Source organism: Xiphophorus hellerii, chromosome 7, assembly GCF_003331165.1.
Source record: "Xiphophorus hellerii strain 12219 chromosome 7, Xiphophorus_hellerii-4.1, whole genome shotgun sequence".
Lineage (NCBI taxonomy): Eukaryota > Metazoa > Chordata > Actinopteri > Cyprinodontiformes > Poeciliidae > Xiphophorus > Xiphophorus hellerii.
This window is the reverse complement of record NC_045678.1, coordinates 2,370,890-2,391,832: the sequence shown is the minus strand read 5'-3', so window position 1 is coordinate 2,391,832 and position 20,943 is coordinate 2,370,890. Positions and strand designations below refer to the sequence as shown.

Below are 20,943 nucleotides of genomic sequence, written 5' to 3'. Positions count from 1 at the left end.
GAATGTCATCTCCTCATTTTGTAGGTTGAAAAAATCTTTTCATTTTGAAATAAGTCTCATCAACATCAATATTTCCACTAAATAAGAAACGGAAATCAATAGCACGTTTGGTAGAGGAAAAGTAAAGTGCCTCTGAGTCTCTGTGCTCAAAGCAAGGCTCCAGAGAGCACCAAAACTATTATTTTTAAATATTAGACAATTAATTTAAGCTCACATAATTATCGCGGTAGGAGCCATTTGGTTGTTAAACACTTCATGAAATATATTCGTCCTATTTGATGTTTGAATGAGTATACTTGCAAACGAACGAGGTAATTAGTCCAATTTTTGTCCTTTATTGAAGGTTCAGAAATGACAGCGCAATAACAAAGGTGAACACAGGTAAAACAACCCGAACAGATGATAACTTAAAAGCACTCCTACCTTTTTACTCTCTTCTCTAAAGCGTTTAAGCACACCCGTTGCCGTGGCAACCGCCTGAGCCGCGCAAGACGAGCAGAGATTACGTTAAAATGTAAAACATTCAAACATTCAATCCGTTACCATATTACGTTTTCAGGCTTGATATTTATTTTGCGATTATTAATAATCCCTCCCCTGAACACAGAGGTGGTTGATTGGCTAATTTAAACTCCTGTTCACGCTAGTGACGTCAGAGAGTCGGTGTTTGAATCGCCTTTTCATTTTATTTTATTTTATTTTATTTTATTTTATTTTATTTTATTTTATTTTATTTTATTTTATTTTATTTTATTTTATTTTATCTTATCTTATTTATTTATTTATTTATTTATTTAGCTTGATTGTTTATGGTACCAAAACTCACAAAATTGCGCAACACCTTGTTGAAACAATAATAACTGAGATTATAATTTCTGGGTCATTAATTCGAACACCTTTTGTTAAGTGTTTTGGATCTTAGTGAATATTTTTTGATAAGCGCGTGAGAAGAGCGTGCTGCTCTCAGCCTCCTGATGACGTTCAGTTTGGCTAAAATTGATCCATTAAAACCTTCCAGCGATCGACACGTCTGGAGGCTGGAGCGCTTGCTGTTGCATTTAACAATAGTTTGTATTTTTTTTAAATAACTAAATGTCTGAATCAACAGGGTTCATCATTTAAATGTTTCATCTAAATATTTCTAAGCCTCCCTTTGTCCAGCCTACCTTGTAGGACCTATTGTGTTCTCATTAGGCACTTAATTAATCCCAGGACAGAAAGGTTGGGTATTAGTTGCTTGGTAATTGGATCTAAGTGTGCGATTAGACTGCGCAGGCATAATTAATTCTTCATGTTTGCTGTTCCCCAGTTTGATTTTAGTGGTAGCTCTTTTTGTAGACATGCAGATGAGACTTTCTTTTTTTATTATCATTCTTTGGGTTGAACCATTGTGTACTGATTGTATGAGTGCTGACTCTTCTCAATGCTTTCAAACTTTACTTTACAAACTTTACAAATATTCTGCTTGTCTGTTACGCTCTGAGCTGCCTGTCATGTTTTATTATACCTGCACATGAATTGAGCACATTTAGCCCTGAGGTTTTGTCAGGTTCTACCTTCGTTATCTTCAGCCCTCACTCTGACACACTCGGTGTCATTAAAGGATGTAATGAATGCACAGTGACCTGCCTTTTTAAAGAGGTCTGTCGTAGCTGACTTACAAGCCTTCTGTCATGATAAACACTTTCAAGCCATTTTATTAAACTATAAAACACAAGGAGCTTAGTGCCAGAACACTTTGACGTGATAAAAATGAGTTGTGAAGTCAGTGTAGTCAGTGACATGCTGTCAGGGAAGGCAGCAAATAACCCTGGCTGCTAGCAAAACGTCTTAATTAACATTATGCTAATAGTACAGATTTCATTTTCAGATGAATCACTACAATGATAAATTGCTTCATAATGTCCTGAGTGAAAGTATTAGTGTTAAGCTTAGCTTCACTCAACATCGCTCTCTTCTGGTCAGGCAGCTTATGCAAATGAAACTTTGTTCTTCTGCTAGCATCACAGAGCAGACGTAGCTCCTTTCTGCCACTGCAGCAAGTCAACTGAAGGACATGCAAACTGGTCAGGTCCAATTAAAATGTAGGCTTTTTCTTTTTCTTTAATTACATATTGTAAAAGTTTAATAAGAAATTGGGGTCTCGCTCAAGAGGGGAGACCCTGATTGTGTTTAAATTGTGTGTAAATTAGTAATGGGAGACCAGCGACCGACCTTCCGCACCTTCAAACAACAAAGTTCAAGAAAAGAAAGTCTGTCCCTTTTTCTAGTTATGGATGTGTTTCTTTGAACAAGCTGCTTAAAAAGCACCAAGACAAAACTTCAACCATGGTAGTTATTATTTGTCATTCCTGCAAAAAAAACACTTTTTTTGCAGGAATGTGCAGCCTTTCTACAGATTAGGAAGTTACACCAGTTACAGAGTTCTGGTACCTGAAACTTGAAGGAATCAATCAATTAATTGAAACTTGATTGAATTTGTTGATCATGGTCAGTAAAAAGTCAGATTGATCCACCAACACAGAGTGAGTCCAGTATTCAATATTCTTCTGGTTTTGCATCCAATTGCTCTGTGGGATCCATGTGGAAAGCAGAATAAAAATCTGATTATTATATTATTAACAACATCAACATTCAAAAGAGAAAGATCCTGAGCATGACTAAAGCAGTGCTAGGCTAAAGTTTCACCCAAGCTCTTGAGTCTTGTGTTGTCTCAGAACAAGAAAGACGAGGAAAAACCCGTAAATATGACTCCACTGTTGTGGTTTCTACCACAGGAAGCAAGAACTTTCCTCTCTGTCAGCCCAGTCCACACACAACACTAACTGAGTTTTAAAAGTATCAGGTTTTCTCAGCAAACACTGAACAAATGTAGGGTTTAACTGGAGCAGGAAACTTCAACACTGATCCACCTTGAAGTAGACAGAACCTCAGTCTAAAACCCCTTAAGTCCAAAAGGTGTCACTAGAAACTCCCTTGGACTCCCGTTCTAAAGGCACCAGCTCACTCTGTCAGACAACAGAAGAATACATACTTCCCCCCTCCTGTTCTCAATGATATTTATAAGTCTTTTGACTAAGTATGGTCATTTTCAGGTCTAAAAGCTGGTCAGTGAACTTATCCAAGTTCCTAGAAGTAAAGTGAGGACAGTACAGGTCAGCTATTTTCAGACACAACTCAACTAATTTCCCATGACATGTTGCTTTAACTTGGCTAACCAAATCACTTAACAGTCCTGACATGAAACTGTGAACCATTCAGATTGAAAGAGGAGGTGATGCAGTGGGCTGTAGAACTGCTAGCATTTCTTCCCTTTCTTTGATAATTTAGCATGTGGAGTCATGAGAAGCAGCCGTGATGCAATTGTTCTGCATTATCTATGAGATATCACACCATCCCTGCTGATTCAGACAACTGTGCCAAACGTAACTGGGATAAAATATACTATTTTTTTTCATATGTAACAAGGAAATAATCAGTACTGTAATATTTTCTGATACACAAGTTCAGTTCATTTGAAAGTTCATGACCTGTGTCTCCCTGGACTGGTTTATGTCCTGCCAGTAGTTGATCACATTCCGTCTGCAGAAGCTTTTTTTTTTTTTTTTTTTTTCCAGTGTTTATTCTAGAGAACAAAAACAGAAGACGTTACCTCCAGTCACTCCTTTTACTGTGAAGCAGGCTCTAAACGTGAAAAAGTGTCCTACTTCTCCCTTTCATGTGCTCTCCTTCATCAGCTGCTCTCTTCGCTGCTGGGCTACATGGAAACAGGCACTAATGGGCTGCACATGTTTAGTGATGTACTCATGCAAAGAGAACAAAAGGGAAGGTCTGTACGTACACTGGGAGAGGGCCTGACAGTCAGAGGGGAGGCACGCGCCCGTCCAGCGTGTGGGGCCACCCCTTTGAGTGGACAGGGATTCTGTTTTGCTCACAAGGTTGCCCAGGCAACCATGACGTCACTGGAGCTCACCACAACGGGAAGCAGAGTGAAACAGAGAGATCACTACTGTGCACTGATAAAGATTTGTGCTGCGTCTGTTTCCTCTGAAGGTGTAACGCACGGGGAGTGATTTCCAAGCAGCAGGGAATTGCTTCGGCTATGTTCTCTTCAACATGGTTGCTTCTCAGTTGGCGTTGCAAACAAGCAGGAGTGTAAAAAAGGATTAGGTGATAAGGAAGTTCTCTGAAATATGTTTACAGAAAGTAGAAGTTTGCTTTCTACTTGAGTTTGTGAACGACACAAGCAGGGAAGGACGAAAAGGTGAAAGTAAAAACTGAAAAAGTGGAGAAGTAGTAGGAACAGATGATCATCACTCACAACATGTCAAATTAACTGAGAGAAAAACACAATGTAGCTTTATTTTTCCTCTCCAATGGTCAGAATGAACTTCTCATTAATGATCATGGTGGACTGCAGCTGGCAGTTTCTGATTGTAAGCATAAAAAGAACTTCTTTGCAAGAGCAGCATGTACTTAGAACAATAGCAAAACCCAAGGAGCTCAGGGAAGATTGAAGAGGAAATACAGAGGCTGGGACAGACTTTAGGAACCAAGACTTTAAGATCCTTGGTTCAAAATACTGAACTCAAGGCCATGTTACACCCCATAATGAAATGAATTTGGTCATCAGGTTTAAGAACAATCCAAAAGTCACCTGAAAACACACAGACCATCAGTCCTACTGTCTTACATTGTCTTTACATTTAGCTTGATGCAGAAAAACACTCTGATCAATCTGGTGTAAGATGATATGATCAGATGATGCAAAGAAATATGTTTGGGAGCATCAGAGGGAATAAGAACAGGAAAACAGACTAACACCGAGTTTAAACCCCAGATCCATCCATCCATCCATCCATCGTCAATCTATTGAAATGTATCTATCAATGAACACAGATATTTTTATGACATTTATGTCGATGTTGAGTGTAACCGTCTCATGAAAAAACAGGATTATGAAGAAAAGTAATTATGTTAATAATAAATAAGGTCTCTCCCAATGAGAGGTCTAGATTTTAATTAAGCAATACATACAGGAGCATAACTGTTACTGTCATCTCTCAAGTGCTTTAGAAAAACAAGTTAACAGACTTTTTAAAACCCTTTTAGCCTTCTGCACCAGCTTCTGAATAACTGACAACATAAAGCAGTGGCTTCATGAGTCTATAAAAGCACAACTTCTAGTGGTGTAGAGCAGGGAATGCTCAGATAAACAGAGTGTGTCTGTATTATTCAGCCTTTACTGAGTACTTCTACCTCCACTCCATTGACCTGTCCCTGTCTGAGCAGCAGTGGTTTGTAAGAATAAGGCTCTTATCCTGACTGCCTGATGGGAAACAGCAGAAGCTTTCTGACAGTACACAGACACTGCTGCTACATTTTTGGGTGAAAGAATGATGGGAGAGCGCTCTTACATGTCACTTGTGGAAACAGAAGCAGTTTAGCATTTGCAGGACCAACTGCTCAAGGAGAGAAAAATGAAGATGTCATAAAGTATCAATAGAGGCATTTTTAAATGTCTCTGTTGAAATTTTATTCAGGCGTTAGAATGACAAGCCCTTTTGACTTGGGAGCGGCTACAGATGCGCCGTTTTGGGGAAATTGTAGTGGCAATTTTACAGAAGAGATATGGATTCAAAACATTAGTATGACACAACTTTATACACCATCGTCCTCCTACCACTTCCTGTCGGCTTCCTTGTCGTTTTCACCAGTAGTTACATCGGGCTGTTGCTCATGAGGCTCGTGTGATGAGATAACAGTGTTACCATTGCAGTTTTGCGAAATACCACTACCTTGATTCGGCTGAAATTTTATACAAATTTATCTTCGCATTTTCAATTTGCGCAATTCTGTGGTTAATGAAAACACAGCGACCATGCTTTTAATGACTGGAAGTTAATTAAGGACCCCATTTATCAATCTTGTAAGCGTGGAAGAAGAAGTTGGCTGTGTTTGTCAGCACAGCCAGAGTTATTCTGCTACTTTATCTTACATTGGGAATTTTAGAATCCACCACTGGAAGCAAGGTAAATTCAGGGGTTTTTAAAATGCAACTTTGTAATACTGCAGAACAGCAACATGCCAGCCCTCGATACAAACTTAATTGTGATCATATTTTGTCAATGGGAGATAAACTTGGACTGCAGACAAGTTTGTTAGATGTTGTTGTGGTTTTAGTGACTTTAATAGTCATTGAAACATGTTACTGATGTGTAGATGTAAGATCTTTGCATTGGGCCTAGCTTTTTTAATATTTTGAATCCACTTTAACTCAGCATTTCTTTCTGTGCCGATAAAAACACAAATTCACATCTCTACAGTTATTCCTTTGCATAGTGTCTTTAATTGATCATAAAGATCCAGCAGGAAGTGACCAGGTCCCAGTGGGGAAGAGCTGTCTCTGTGCTGCTTAACGAGCCGCACTGACTCCCAGAGCCCGTCTGAACCAGGAGAGAAGGAGACAGGGAAGAAGAGAGTGTTTTTTACTCCTCTGTGTCACATTATATTCACTCTGTCTGCTTTGTTCTCCATGCTTGTAAAAGCTGCTGTGCCAATAAAAGTCTATGTATTTCTAGCCCAGTAAAAAAAAAAAAAAAAATAGCGGATTTGGGTTAGTTTTTGGTGATTTTGTGCTAGTTCTCATGGTTCTTAGGACAGCATCAAGAAAAATCTCCTAAGTCAGACTGAACCAGGGAGATGGTTATTGACTGCTTTATTACAGTTTAGTTCATCACAGCCTGGCTGCTGCAGAAAGCTGTACGGCTGAATGAAAAGACTGATCATACAAAAATAAGACTGAAATAAGAATTGGACTTATGGATGGAGACAGGAACCCAGCTTTCAGAGACAAACATGAAAGTCATGAGTCTACAGTGCCAGGCAAAACCACAAACATCAGTGTGTTAATTGGTATTTTATGGAAACATGTAGTGCAGAGTTGCAAAGCTGAAAGAAAATGATGCATGTTTTGTTTTCAATAAAGTCTGCCACAGATTTATGAAGTCCAGTGATCCTGTCTGGAGACACTCCCACCTGAGCAGCAGATGTTTGCAGCTCCTCCAGTCACTCTGGGCCCTTTGGCTGCTTTTCTTTCCCAACATGTCAGTTAGTGGCCATGTCTGCAGCTGTGCCATCATCTTTTAGTAAAGAAAGAGAATGCAGCCGCAACTTAAAAAAAAAAAAAAAGAGGTAACTGTTATATGTACCGTAATATAAAACTGAATTTGTCAAATTTACTTTAAGTTTGTTTAGCATGACAACATAATAAACTTAATATATTTGCTTGGATAAACGTAACTTGATTAGTTATTACAAATTAACTAAATTTTTTACAGTTGGATCACCTGTTTTTTTTATTTACAGTGTATGTTGAAATTCTGAGCTGGGCAGCTCTGTGGATATTGTTGTTTTTCTTTTCTTTTTCTTTTTTTTTTTACCTCATCTCTGCAGTATTTGTAGACTTCATTATGTGTTTTGTTCACTTATGTTTTGGTAAATGTTTGCCCTGGGATTTATTATAAACGTGCAGCACTCATGTTTTCTTTATTTTTCATAAAAGGTTTGAAAACAAGTTGTTGTTTTTTTCTTTCCACTATGCAGTCACACACCAATTTAGACAATAAAAGCCGAATAAAACTATGGTTGTAATATGAAAAAAGTTCAGGTGGTGTTATTATTCCTCTTGTTGGGTAATAATACCACTAATATACCAGCTGCTTTAAGCTTCAGCTGGCAGCAGAATGGGCCCGGCAGGACTTCAGAACAGGACAAGCATGCAGATATCTGCTGCAGGAAGCTGGAGGACTTTGCAGCCGAATGATTAAATGGAAGCATGCTGCAGTTTTCCTGTGTCAAACATCAGTCACTTACACCACAGGGATAATCTTCAAGTCTCAAGCAATTCTAAATATAGACATGCTGCTATGACTGTGTCTGAGCTTGCTGAACAACTCCAACAGCGGCCTGCGTCTGATGTGATTCAGTGTTTGGTGGTTGATCTTTAATGGGTCTGTTTGCGAGAGAACGATCCAGTTTCAGAAACGTCAGTCTGAAGCTGCTGGATTGTTCCAGAAACATTCAGATCCCATTTCACCCCAAACCCTCTGTGCCTCAGAAACTCTAATGCATACACATGTTACAATTGGAAAGTTCACATATTCTGTTTTACACAAATTAGAGAAAGTGTTGCTGCCCCTCAGCAAATATACTGAGATAAAAAAAAAGCATGAGGAAGAAACACAGATCAGAAATCATTGAGGCAAACCTTATGACCAGACCAAAGAACGCAGCACACGCCGATGTGACCTTCCATCAAACAAGAATGACTCATGTCCAGTTTCACACTTATTGTCCTTAACCATTTGTCTTAGATTTTCTTCAGTGTGTGTTTTCACTGAATAAGCTTCAGTGATAACCACTTCACACGAGTCCATCACATGGAGGCAACGACTATAAAAACACAACACATCTGCTGCCCTGCCCTGAAGATTTGCCTCTTCCTGTTTCTGGTCTTCATGTGTGTGAATTCACCTTTTCACTGTGGCTTTCTTAACAGTTTCTTACCATATAAATGAATAAAATATCCCATTTCTGTGTCAGACATTGTTATCCAACGTAGGATAACCGTGGTGGATATGATCTTAAAATTTTATCACAATATTATATGGGATTTATTGTGAAAACGATAAAAGTAGCAATAAAAAGTTAAGTACCTTTTAGGCTGAAGAAACACAAATACTGCTCTGAAAGAAGCCAATCCGTTTTTAAAAAGGCTTCTTCAGATCACCAGCAACATTAACAAAGTAGGGCTTTTACAGCTTAACTGCTCACAGTAATCATATTTAATCATGTTTTTGAACTTTCTCATATTTATTTATGCTCTTATGGAATCAACAGTAGAAGTGAAATGATGAAGTCATTCCAGTTGTTTTTAACTTCTGATGCCAGATGCTGCTGCCAAGGAGAGAGTAACAAGTCTTTGGTTTTGCCTAGATATAAAAGATGAATTTAGACAAATAAAAACAAAAATATATTTTTTCTCTGTAAATGATTTCTCTAACTACTCAGGTGTTTTCTCATCCTGTAAAATCCAGAAGAAGCAAATGGCTTTTTACTGAGTTCAGCAGGTTCTAAAATTACAACCCAGTTAGAACTGCTTTATGATCGTTTTGACCACTTTTGGTTATGTTAAGTAGGCCGTTTTCAGCCCAGTACAGTCATGTAATGTTATAGTGTACAGTGCCAACCACAGAACACACAAGATCTTAATGAAAATGAACTAAATTGGCATATTTAGTAAATTAGACTTTTATTTTTCTTTGAATATGCCATATAAATACATTTACAGTGAGGGAATATTTTACATCCAAAGTCCCAACAGGACTACAATTCAATGTCGAATAGACATTAAAAACAACACTTGATCAAAGTGCTTAACAATTACAATAATAATCATAAAACAGCAAACAGAGTAAAACAGTAATGAAAGTACATGAAGATTTCTAAGAACTATGAAGTATCTCAAACAGAGTCAATCACAGACCAGAAAAGAAAAATGTGTTTTAGCTGATATTTGAATGATCTGAGTGGTACAAACTCTAGGGCTGGAAAATAAATCAACAACAATATATATAGCGATAGACACACAATCAATATCAATAGATAATAGATCTGATAGAATGTCCAATATTCAATAAGTAAAATAATCACTGAAATCCAATCCAGAACCGCACAGCATTCTGGGGGATGTAGGCAGAGGAAAGGGTTTATCTGCTCAACCTCTCACAGCGAGCTAATCTAGGTTCGTGGCATCAACTAGCTCACTCCTTGGTTACCTAGCAACAACCTGTTGAGTAACTTGCGCAGCAACAGTTCCAGGTTTCACCTTTACGTTTGTTTCGGGTCTCTGAACATCGAGGAGAAACCAGCCAGCTGACCGCAGCTGCTCTGTGATGTTAAGGAGATCACATAGATAAGTTGGGGCTAGAACATTTAAGAACTTTAAAAGTGAGCAGTAACATTTTAAAATCAATGCGATGACAAATGGAAACCTTAAGAACAAGCTGATCATGTATCACAGAGATGAAACCTTTGGAGCCGGGCCTGCCGCTGGTGTTCTGTTGGACTTGAATCAACCTGCTGTTCTTCCACATGGTGTTTGTGCCTCTGATATCACCTGCAACCTGAGAACCCGTTCAGCTTCCACGACCATAAAGGACTGGTGCTGAGCTCTTGTGAGGACTTCCAAAGACTTACTTCATACTACATCCTATCCCTGTTCTCAGTAGTTCCACTTATATATTTTTTCTCTCTAAATGCTTTCTCTAACAACTCAGGTGTTTTCTCGTCCTGTAACTTGATGAAGGCGATTAGTCATCCTCTGGTCCTGTACCAGCCATTCGCCTGCAGCAGGTGTACACCATGGAGTTTACAAGAAGAGATCCAAAGGAAATCTCTGTTGTGTGATGGACGCCATGCTGAGCGGAATCAGAAACCCTCCAACCATGAGAATGCTGCCAATTGATCTGTGATTAACTCTGCTGCCTCACACGAGGCCTTCTGTTCTCCACCCGGTGGTATTTGTGAGATGGAGCCTCACAAATACCACGAGTATTTATGGAAGGAATGGCTGTCATGGCAACTGGGTGATTGTGTGTAAAATTCAGGGGGGGTTTGGGAAAGGGATGGAAAGGCCAGACTCTCCACAACAACTAATTCCACTACATTAGAAGAAGAGTGACAGGCGGTGTGACGTTTACATGCCTCCTGCTCAAACTGAGAATCTTACGGTGTGTGTTATGGAGCAGGATCCTGAGGGAGGTGCTCCCTTTGAAATGACAGAGAAACTAAAACACAACAGGAATAACAGAGAACAGCAGGCACAAGGAGAACATCTGATCCGAAAAAACTTAGAAGATGGAGAATAAAATAGAACTGGATCATTTTAGTCCTTTGACATTCAGATCTGTTTTGTCCTTCCAATGGAAGGTTTTATTCTCTTCAAAAGTTCACTCTACGCCTGGATTATAAAAACATTGGCCTCTTATTCTAAAGAAAACATCCAAGACTCTTTAGAACTTTCAACGCCTTTAAGGACGATGGTCTGATGAAAACACACTTGTACTTTAGACCTTAAATTCATTCAAATTTTTGCAAAAAAAGAGAAGAAATAAAACCTTGACAAAAGTAGGGTAGGGGCAGCATCTGGGATCATTGTATTTCAGGGAATTGGCGTTGGATGAAATTATAAAATGTTTCAAATACGATACAATTTTGTCCTAAAACAATCAGGAGGAATTTATTTGTCAGCATCACATTGAGTCTAAACATGCATTCAAAATCAAGAAAAAGATTGAGTTTATGAGAGGAAAAGTGAAACTTTGTTAAGGCCGTGTACAGGAGATGTTCTTACAGTCTGATCCATGTGGAGAACTCTCTGGGTAGAACCAACAGTACCAAGTCGAAATGTGGGACGCCATTAAACTTCTCCCAGAGGAGAATCAGCAAAGTCTTAATTTTTATTTTGTACCCATTGCTGTACCTGGGTTGTTGCTGCTTTGTTTCGCTGTCATTCCTTCTCAGGTTGGTTTGGTTTTTAGCTGAACTTGATGTCCGATCAAGGACATGTCTGGAAGACATGGTGATAACTGTTCCTCATTCTGCTCCTTTTTCTTCTACTCTTACTATTCTTCATCTGAACATACTGTATTGCTGCTGTTTCCTTTATGTTCACTCTGCTTCTCTCTCCAGAGGAGCTGCAGCTGGCCCAGCTGTTCTGCTCAGCTGTGACTGGAGGGAGAATCGGCTGAGCTATTGATACCAATAACATCATGTTTCTTTTCCTACAGATAATATGCCTTGACAAACTGTATGTGCTGTTTCATTCTGCAGATTTTACTGGGCTGTATTTCTCTCCTGGATAAACCCACCAAAGACACCACTGGAGCCTCTACATCTTCCCTTCTTGTCTTTGCTGATGCAGACCAGTCCTACGTAGTAAAGGAGAGATGTAAAGTTCTCCTGGGTCAGTGGTTTTCAGTTTTATGTGTCTGGGTTTGTTTTCTAATCAAGTCTGGTTCTGCTGAAAGTTTCTTCCTGTTTTCCCTCCCACTGCAGCTGCACACATGCTCAGCAGAAGGGATTGTGGTAAAGATAATGAGTCAGTTCAGGTGACTTTCCATCATCTCCACATGCTCATTCAGGAGGAGGGTTGGAATAGGCAAGAGTTTCTAGGGAAACTATTTAACAACAAATAACGACCTCGACTTGTTTAAGAACAAATACTGATTTGGAACATAAGTAACTCACTGTGAGTCTATCTGTTTGGAATGAACTGACTTGACGTTATATTAGGGGTGTACCAATTTATCAGCCGGACGATTTATTTTGGGATTTTGGGAGATCAGTAATTGGCCAATCACTGATCCCTGAAGCCCATCCTATCCCCTGGTCTCATCTACCTCAGCAAAGGTCTAAAAATCAGCCTCTGTGAGAGAGATCTGACTGACATCAGGTCACGTCTGTTTGCAGTTAACATGCAACATGCCTGCATGCACTTCTGCGACTTCTGTGACTTTCTTGCTCCATTTAGCAATATTTCAGACAAAAACAATTGGTCAAAATCGGAATCTGCAGTTCAGGCCTTCTAAAGATCTGTAATTGGTGATTGGCCAAAAAGCTGCAATCGGTTCAGATCTAGTTTATAGTCCTCCACAGAAACTGGTTCTATTTGCTTTATGAAATGGCTGAAGATTTGTTGTGAATCATATGAATAAACTTGAATTGAAATTAATTGATGGTGGTTAAAAAAAGAGATAATTTTAAATTGTCTCTTTTTTGCATTATAAAAACTTGGTATTCTAACAGAAATGCGTCGACTTTTTAGATCAATTGTATTGTATTGTTGAAGTAAATGGAATTCTTGGATTAGTTTGTTTCCACATAAACCGAGTAGAACAGTCTGACACCAATTCAGTTGTTTGAAATACAGCACTGCTGCAGTTTGATGTCAAAATCAATTCTTGATTTTATCATTCAAATAACTCAAACTGATGTTGATGGTAATGGCTTACATAAAACAAGAAAAGAAAGCGTGACATCATATTTCTATAGTAATCTTGATTTTTTTTTATTATTATTTTTAATAAGGTGTAACAAGGTCACAGGTGGAGAACAGAAGGAACCTCCAACGGACATATGGATGTAAAGAAGGAAATGAAGCAAGACAAAGAAAAACTATTTTTTTCTTCTTGTTCTATGAATATCAGAAGTTTTCTGATGCTTTACCTTTTACCGTTATTAGTTTACCAGCTACTGAGCTACTTGTTTTCAATAGTAAAATTAATAGTAAAGTTAAAGGAACATTTGCATAAATGTGATGTCATCTCACCAACAGATTGGCTTATTGAAGAAAATGAGGCCAGTGACTCTTTTGTTCATTTGTTTCTTCATAACTGTGTAATTTTGTTTTTTTTTATGATGTGAAGTGCTTTGCTGCTGAAATGTGCTATACAAACATACTTGATTGATTGAAGACAAAATAATTTCAAAGGAGATTTTTCCTTTTTTTTCCAAAACTGTTAGCTGTTAGGAATTAACTGCAAATACAGTAGAATTTTCTTAAACCAAATCAAGCTCTTAAATGTTCCAAACTAGAATCAGAGAGTCCTCTCAGCCGTCCTGTTCTGGCATCATTTTATCGACCCACAAGTCCTCAGTGATCCGGTTCAGAGTGGAAGGATCAGGTCCTGTACGTGTCTGTGTGTTCAGTTGGATCCTGTCTGTGCTGAAATGTGAGAAGAATTTTTCTAAAGGTCCAGATCATTAAGAAAAGCAACATTCAGCTTGAACATCACACCTGAAATGGAAAGCTTTATATAGTGACACCAAACTTCGGTGATGTCATCAGACATCAACACAAAGAATTTATGTAATTAATATCTCCATCAGAATGGAGGACTAAAAGCAGCAGTAGAGCTACATGGGCGACTGATTCATGAAGGCTTAATGTGTTCAAACAACAACTTTATTTTGAGCACATATGGTATGTCATAAAACGCTGCGTAAGTTCGGAGCTGAGAGTGTTCTGCTGTTCTTCTGCTGTTGCCTTTTTCACTCCACAAGTCATCAAGCTCCATTAAAGCAGCATTACTGTCGACAGAAAGCTCCGTCTGCGCTCAGGGCAGCTGGGAGGATCTGAGTCGGGTCCACCTTAAGGTCTCCGTGTGCTTCACATAAACTGAATGTTAAACTACAAAATCATGTATGAAGCCTGTTCAGCAGCAGAGGCAGGGCAGACTGCTACTCACAGAACACTACTGATGACAAAGATTAAAGTATTGTTGGTTTTTACATCAACTCCATCACAGCGTCTCTACAAAATGAGTCCCTGTAAGAACAGACTCTGCTACATTTTAAGGAAGCATTAGGATCCATCATGTGAACACACAGCTGTCCATTGTTCCTCCCTGTGCTTATTTTTGGCTCCATGTGATATGAATCCTTTTTTTTTTTTCACAGTTTTTGATGGAGTGAAGAATCGGTGTCAGTGTTTTTTGGCAGATGAACTGCTTGACAAACTGTGCTGGACGTAGTCAGTGAAGCAGAACTCTGGGCTGCTGCTTGTAAAGTTACACAGTATAAAATTAACAGCAATAATTTATCATACAGAAAAAAGAAATATATTCACCATGTTATTGACACATTTCTAAATACAGAGTTCCAAAATAAATATTTGATTTATAAACTAAATGCTTAACTTTTTAATTAAATATTTAGTTAAGAAGTTAAATATTTCACTTGCAAACTAAATATTTAATTTTTAAACTAATTTCTATAAATATGAGCAAAAATATTCAGCTCGCAACTATTGAGGTATGACCTAAATATTTAACTTGGAAAGTATATATTCAGTATGAAAAGTAAATGCTTCTGAATTAGCTTGTGAATGAAATATTTAGTTTGGAATGCTCATGTTTCTAAATGTATGAAAAACATGGTGAAAGTATTATTTAAAAAAAATTAACATCCACATTTTTTTTACTCTCTAACAGGCTAAATAAACCAGATCATTTCTGTTCATTTCTTACTGTGTAACTTTACAGACGGCAGCCCATTGAGGACATATAGAACATGTTCTACTTGAGAACTTCTTCTTTTTCCTGCTAATGCTCACTGCTGTATGTTTGTTTTTAACCAGTTCAATGTGTTGATCATGCTAGTGGCTAGCTTACCAGTCCTGCAATTTGTTACCATAGAAACGCCCCCAGTGTGTCCTGGGAGAGTTCATCAAATTCTCTGGACAAGGGGCATGCCATTTTTTTCACTGTACGCATATATATTTAATATTACAATGAATCATAATTTGATCTAATTTATAAGGGAAGTGGCACCACTCAACAAGATGACAGCTGTTTGGATTTTTACTGTTTCATTTTGTTCAGCTGGACAAAAAAAAAAAATCTACTGAAGGAAGTAAGTCAAATAAGAGTTGCTAAATTATAGAAATTATGGATTAAAAACTTTCTGCTAAAATTATAGAAATATTCTGTAAACATGTGCAGCATCAACATTCTCTGATGGCAGTGATCCAATGATCAATGTTCGTACAGTCAGAAAAAAAGAATCATAAAGGTAATGCAGATACAATGAAATATTTTTCATGAGCCAGGAATCTCATCTGCCAGGAAGTAAACTTAGTGTTTGTGTTGGGACAAAAAGCCCAAGGCCGAGGAAGGGAAACCCCGTTTGGTTGTAGCATTTACGGTTAAAGGGGCAGTATTATGTAAAACCTTTTTGAACTCTACATCATGTTATGATATTATTCTCTCATCAGAAACCTACCTGGAGTTTTGCCTTAATTATTTCATGCATGTTTGAGAAATCCTATAATCTCCCATGGCAACCAATCAGCTGTGGACCTAGCCCCGCCTTCACAGCACAGTTCTTCCTCAGAGCTACGGCTGCCAAGCCTCCGCCTCACACACCCCAAATCTCCCCCGACTCAGCTCCTTCAGACTAGCCAGCAGCAATTAGCAAACACCTGACGGGACTCATTATAGGAGCTACTGCTCAGAGCAACGCTGGTCAAATTTATTAAAGGGTTAATGGAGGAGCCATGTTGTGATGACTTCCTGGAGGTGGAAGTCATCGCAACAATTTTTATTAATCTGCTGTCCAGACATGAGGTTTGTCTGAATCCCACTGTGACGGCGACACATGCAGAAGGACCAGCTGTGTAAAACAGATCCAACATGCAGGCAGTGAATGGAAGAAAATCCTTAAATTCCGTGTTTGTGTATTCTGAGCACCTCAGCTCATCACAGTATCTCTGTGTGGTTTTACTTTAGATTTAATCTCACCACTTGACACTGAACAGGAAGTTCAGCCTTTATCTGATACTGAAACTCATTAAAAAATTTTAGAAATACATGAAGCAGCTGATTTGGAAAAGAGTAACTCTGAAAGGACTGAGATGTGTTCTCTCATCACCCTCAGCATGTCTGGCTGTCTGAATCTAAAGTGTGGAAATAAAAATAGAAGTCAAACAGGAATATAAATAGCCTTTATTGTCCCACGGAGGGGAAATTCAGGCGTCAGATATGCAGAGGCTCACACAAACCTTCCAAAGATATATTAAAATAAGATAACAAATAGCAACATTAATAGCAATAATAATATACTACATATATGTTAACACTGTAACATACTATTATAAATAGATGATATTAAACTATTTCAGTAGTATTGTTTTTAGATTAATGTAATCAGATCATCACATGACATTTCTGTTCTAAAGCTTCACACTGTGGAGCCGTTGTACTGCATTCACCACAGTGCAGCTGTCTCTACAATCACAGGTGCTTTTACAAAGTACTGACTGCATGCCATGTGATTTTTTATTTGTAAAATAATTCATATTTTCCTTCCACGTCAAAGCTGTGCTACTTTATTTTGCTCTGTCACACAAAATGCACTGAAGCTTGGTGCTGGAAAGGGACAAATGTTTAAAATGTGTGAATACTTCTGGGAGGCACAGTACCTGTCCATGTTCACTCTCTGTTTTGGGTCCAAATATTGTACTTTGCTTTAAATCCTTTAAACACCCTTCATGAGATAACAAGACTATGATTAATTAACTCTGTCATGTGAAACAAATGTTAACCCAAACCCTCTGCCTGGACACCTGACCTGGCATCTTGTGATTAAAAACAAAATCAGACGGATCTTCACCAAAACATCTGTCAGTGTTGTATGTTAACTTTAGTTGTTACAAAACTGCTATAGATCAAATATGAGTTAAAAGAAATTTGACTTCCTAATTTAATGGTTTGAAATTGGGCCTCTGTCTCTTTAAAACCTCCTGCTCTTTCTGAAACTCCCCCTCCAGGAAGTCATCACAACATGGCTCCTCCATTAACCCTTTAATAAATTTGACCAGCGTTGCTCTGAGCAGTAGCTCCTATAATGAGTCCCGTCAGGTGTTTGCTAATTGCTGCTGGCTAGTCTGAAGGAGCTGAGTCGGGGGAGATTTGGGGTGTGTGAGGCGGAGGCTTGGCAGCCGTAGCTCTGAGGAAGAACTGTGCTGTGAAGGCGGGGCTAGGTCCACAGCTGATTGGTTGCCATGGGAGATTATAGGATTTCTCAAACATGCATGAAATAATTAAGGCAAAACTCCAGGTAGGTTTCTGATGAGAGAATAATATCATAACATGATGTAGAGCTCAAAAAGGTTTTACATAATACTGCCCCTTTAACCGTAAATGCTACAACCAAACGGGGTTTCCCTTCCTCGGCCTTGGGCTTTTTGTCCCAACACAAACACTAAGTTTACTTCCTGGCAGATTTTTTTGTTTTCTTGGCCACTTGAATGATGAGAGCAAGAACATTTCTGTTTCTCCATGATAGCGGTTGGGTGCAGCCATTTGCTCAGTGTGTTGGTTCTGTTTGAATCACAGTGTAACCCAGTCCAAAATAAGGGCATTTTGTATTGAGTTAAGTTCATGGAAGGAATAATAAGTTAGAATGTGTTAAAAGCATGTTTGCTTAAAATGTTAAAATTATTATAAATAAGTGTTAACAAAAAGAAATGTATTTAAAACCGGTTTATAGGAAAGTAATCTTCACCATATTTTATTTTGAAGGGCTTATGTTTATAAGAGGAAGTGGGGTAGAACAAAGCAACTTCACTGGTCCGTGGTTGGCTGAGGGTCAAGGAGAGACAGGAAGTAAGAAAAGAAGAAATGAGAAAGAAAGAGATGAACCGCGCTGAAAAAACGTGGCGGAGTTATTAAGAAACGAGTGTTTTAGCAGATATTTAGGCTTTCAACTCGACAGTCTGTTAATAGATATCGACTCTACACTTCTGTTTGCAGCAACTGTGATAATGTCAGACCGGAATTCACTATACAGTAGGTGGAAAGTCATATGTAATTCTCGCTAACGCATTAGCATTCATTAGCACAGTGAATGGACATTAAGTACTGTGAGCTAACTCAGCTAACAGAAGATGTAACTAAGGTTTCCGTCGTGGGAGCGTTCCAGAGTTGAGCTTAGTGCAGAGAGATGAGCTCACACTGAGAGTTTTGTGACTGTGCTGGAGGACTGTGTCTGCGTTGGATTTTCCTGCTGTTTCCTGAATCCTGTGGACGGAGGGACTGGTGAAGGAGCTGACGACATCTTGCCAACTGGGACTAAGGACAGGTGAAATTCCAAAAAGGTTCAAGATTTTCCTTTGGAGTAAGGTACCAAATTCCACGCTTCGTCATCACATCAGGCCTGCAACCGTTTTTTGGGGGGGAATTATATTTCAGTTAATTATTGCCGGCATAGGTGAACATTGAAGTGTGGGCCCACATTAATTAACATAGGTTTTGTGAAACCAAAAGACTGAAACATTTACCTTTCTGTGAATTTATTATTGTGTTCAATATATGTTCAAAATCTCATACAGGTGTGTGTTTGATTTTTTGTAGAATAGCATTTGGAGAATATTATCCTTGCTCAAAGCTATATTATTGGGTGAAAAGAATAGAAAAGTACTGGTGTATTATTACTCTAAAGTGAAACTGAAAGGGTTAAACACGAGAGTGTTATTATTTGTAATTTAATGGGTTTAATGAACTCAGGGGCCCTTACCTACTTCAGACCGGTATAATTGGGCTACAACAGTGAGAACAAAACCAAACTGGGGTTTTTGTCCTGGTTACACACAGAATACAGTACACACGGGCTCAGACAGCCCCGGAAGGCAACCATCTCTGCTGAGAGAGTGGATCAGTAGTCAGTGAGTTTCTGGTCTCCTGGCAGAACCTTCCGTGTTTCATCCTGTGGAAGCGGAGTGAGTATTCATCCAGACAGACTGCCGTGTTTTGTTTTTTTTCCTTCTTAAGCCTCGTCCTGATTGGTGGCTCATCATCAGAGGGGTCCAGCAGCATGCTCAGGTCCAGTCCTCTCACCTAAAGCAGGCGCATGGCCCATGCAGAGCACACCGACGCATGCGTCCCATCCTGACACTCAGAACGTGAGCCACATGTTCAGAGTGCAGTTAAATGATCCTCCCAACACGCCCTGCTCACATCCACTCTCCACTCAGCTCTGTCCTCTCCAGCTCACAGGTCGTGTTTCCACACAGAATAATCGGACGGCGAAGCTCCGCATGTTCGTCATCCACTGAGTGGGCTCCGTCCAGGAAAACAGCAACCGTGACATTTGGGGATTGCTTTATGAGATGTGATTAGGTGTGTGACAGGAAATTCATCAGCTGCCTCCAACTAAACCGTCGCTCTGAATCAGGCAGGCTGGGATTAAAGAGTGTAAGACTGTGCAGCTCTTGGTCAAAACAACTACAGTCAGAATTAGCTTGAAGTGGATGCAAAATGTTCAGAAATGAGTTCAGAACTGATCATGAACTCATTGTTAATGATCATTTCTTAATAATGAGCCTCCTCTCAACATGGGGAGCTCTGACTGAAGGATGTCTTTGACCAGATGTTTCTCTCTGGCAAAGTGTGACCTGACCCAGGGAGGGAATGTCTGCTGCTTTCATTAAACACCAGCTGATCAGACTACAGTATTGATCCCATCATGTGCTGAAATGCTGCTTGGCTCAGCAGCAACCCGTCGACTTCACAAAGCGGCGCGATAAGGAAGCATAAAATGTAAGTTTAAGAATCACGAGGGAGAAATTCAGACAAAACATGTGACATGCGTCAAAGCAAGCCAAAACCGGACGAGAGTCAAACAGCAACAAACATCCGATGACACACACGCAGACGAAGAGAGAAACCAGGACGCTCCTCCACACCAGAGAGAGAGAAGGAGAGAGGGACGGAGGGAAGGAGTCTGTCCTACCTGTGGGCTCTGCTGATCCCAGCCCAGACCGTCCACCATCCCCGGTCTCTGCCCTGCCGGCTCAGGCAGTCCTCCAGCCCGTGTCTCACAGACGCGGAGTTGTGACTGTGCAGGACTGGTGTCTGGTTCCCAGCGAGCCACAGAGACGTCCTCACTGCAAACGCTCAGCTACATGCAGCGGCAGCAGCAGCAGCGGCCACTGGATCCTCAGCAGACGCTCCATCTCTCCCCTCTCGCCTGAATTCATTAAACCTGCCTTTTCCCCTCCCTCTGCCTTCTTCCTTCACTTCTCTGTCTTTCTTTCAGATTCTCGTGAGCATGGTTAATGCTCCGGGCGTGTGTGTGTGTGTGCTGCTGATTTCTCACATGCAGTTTCCTCTCTTGCTCTCTTCCCCCTCTCTCTCTCTCTCTCTCTCTCTCTCAGTGATCAACAAGCTTTTCTTTGCTTCTCTAAATCTCTCCTCCACAAAAATACAAAAAAAGATTTATAAACATATCTAGTATTTGATTTTCAACAGAAGAAAAACATGAAGTCTTAACAAAGGAAGACATTCTGGGAATTATTTCTGATATCTATTTGCAGTCAGA

The 20,943-nt window shown here is 39.5% G+C and overlaps 1 protein-coding gene across 3 annotated transcripts in view; it reads right to left on the bottom strand.

Moving 5' to 3' along the window:
- Positions 1-20,734, bottom strand: part of dgkg (diacylglycerol kinase, gamma) — a 109,672-nt gene extending 88,938 nt beyond the window's left edge. For 2 of the 3 annotated variants that reach the window (XM_032566648.1, XM_032566649.1), the window contains exon 1: positions 20,356-20,734. The gene's annotated coding sequence lies outside the window, so the exon portion shown is untranslated. The remainder of the gene's footprint in view (positions 1-20,355) is intronic. The other variant, XM_032566650.1, reaches the window with a different exon arrangement.
- Between the last annotated feature and the right edge of the window lie 209 nt (positions 20,735-20,943).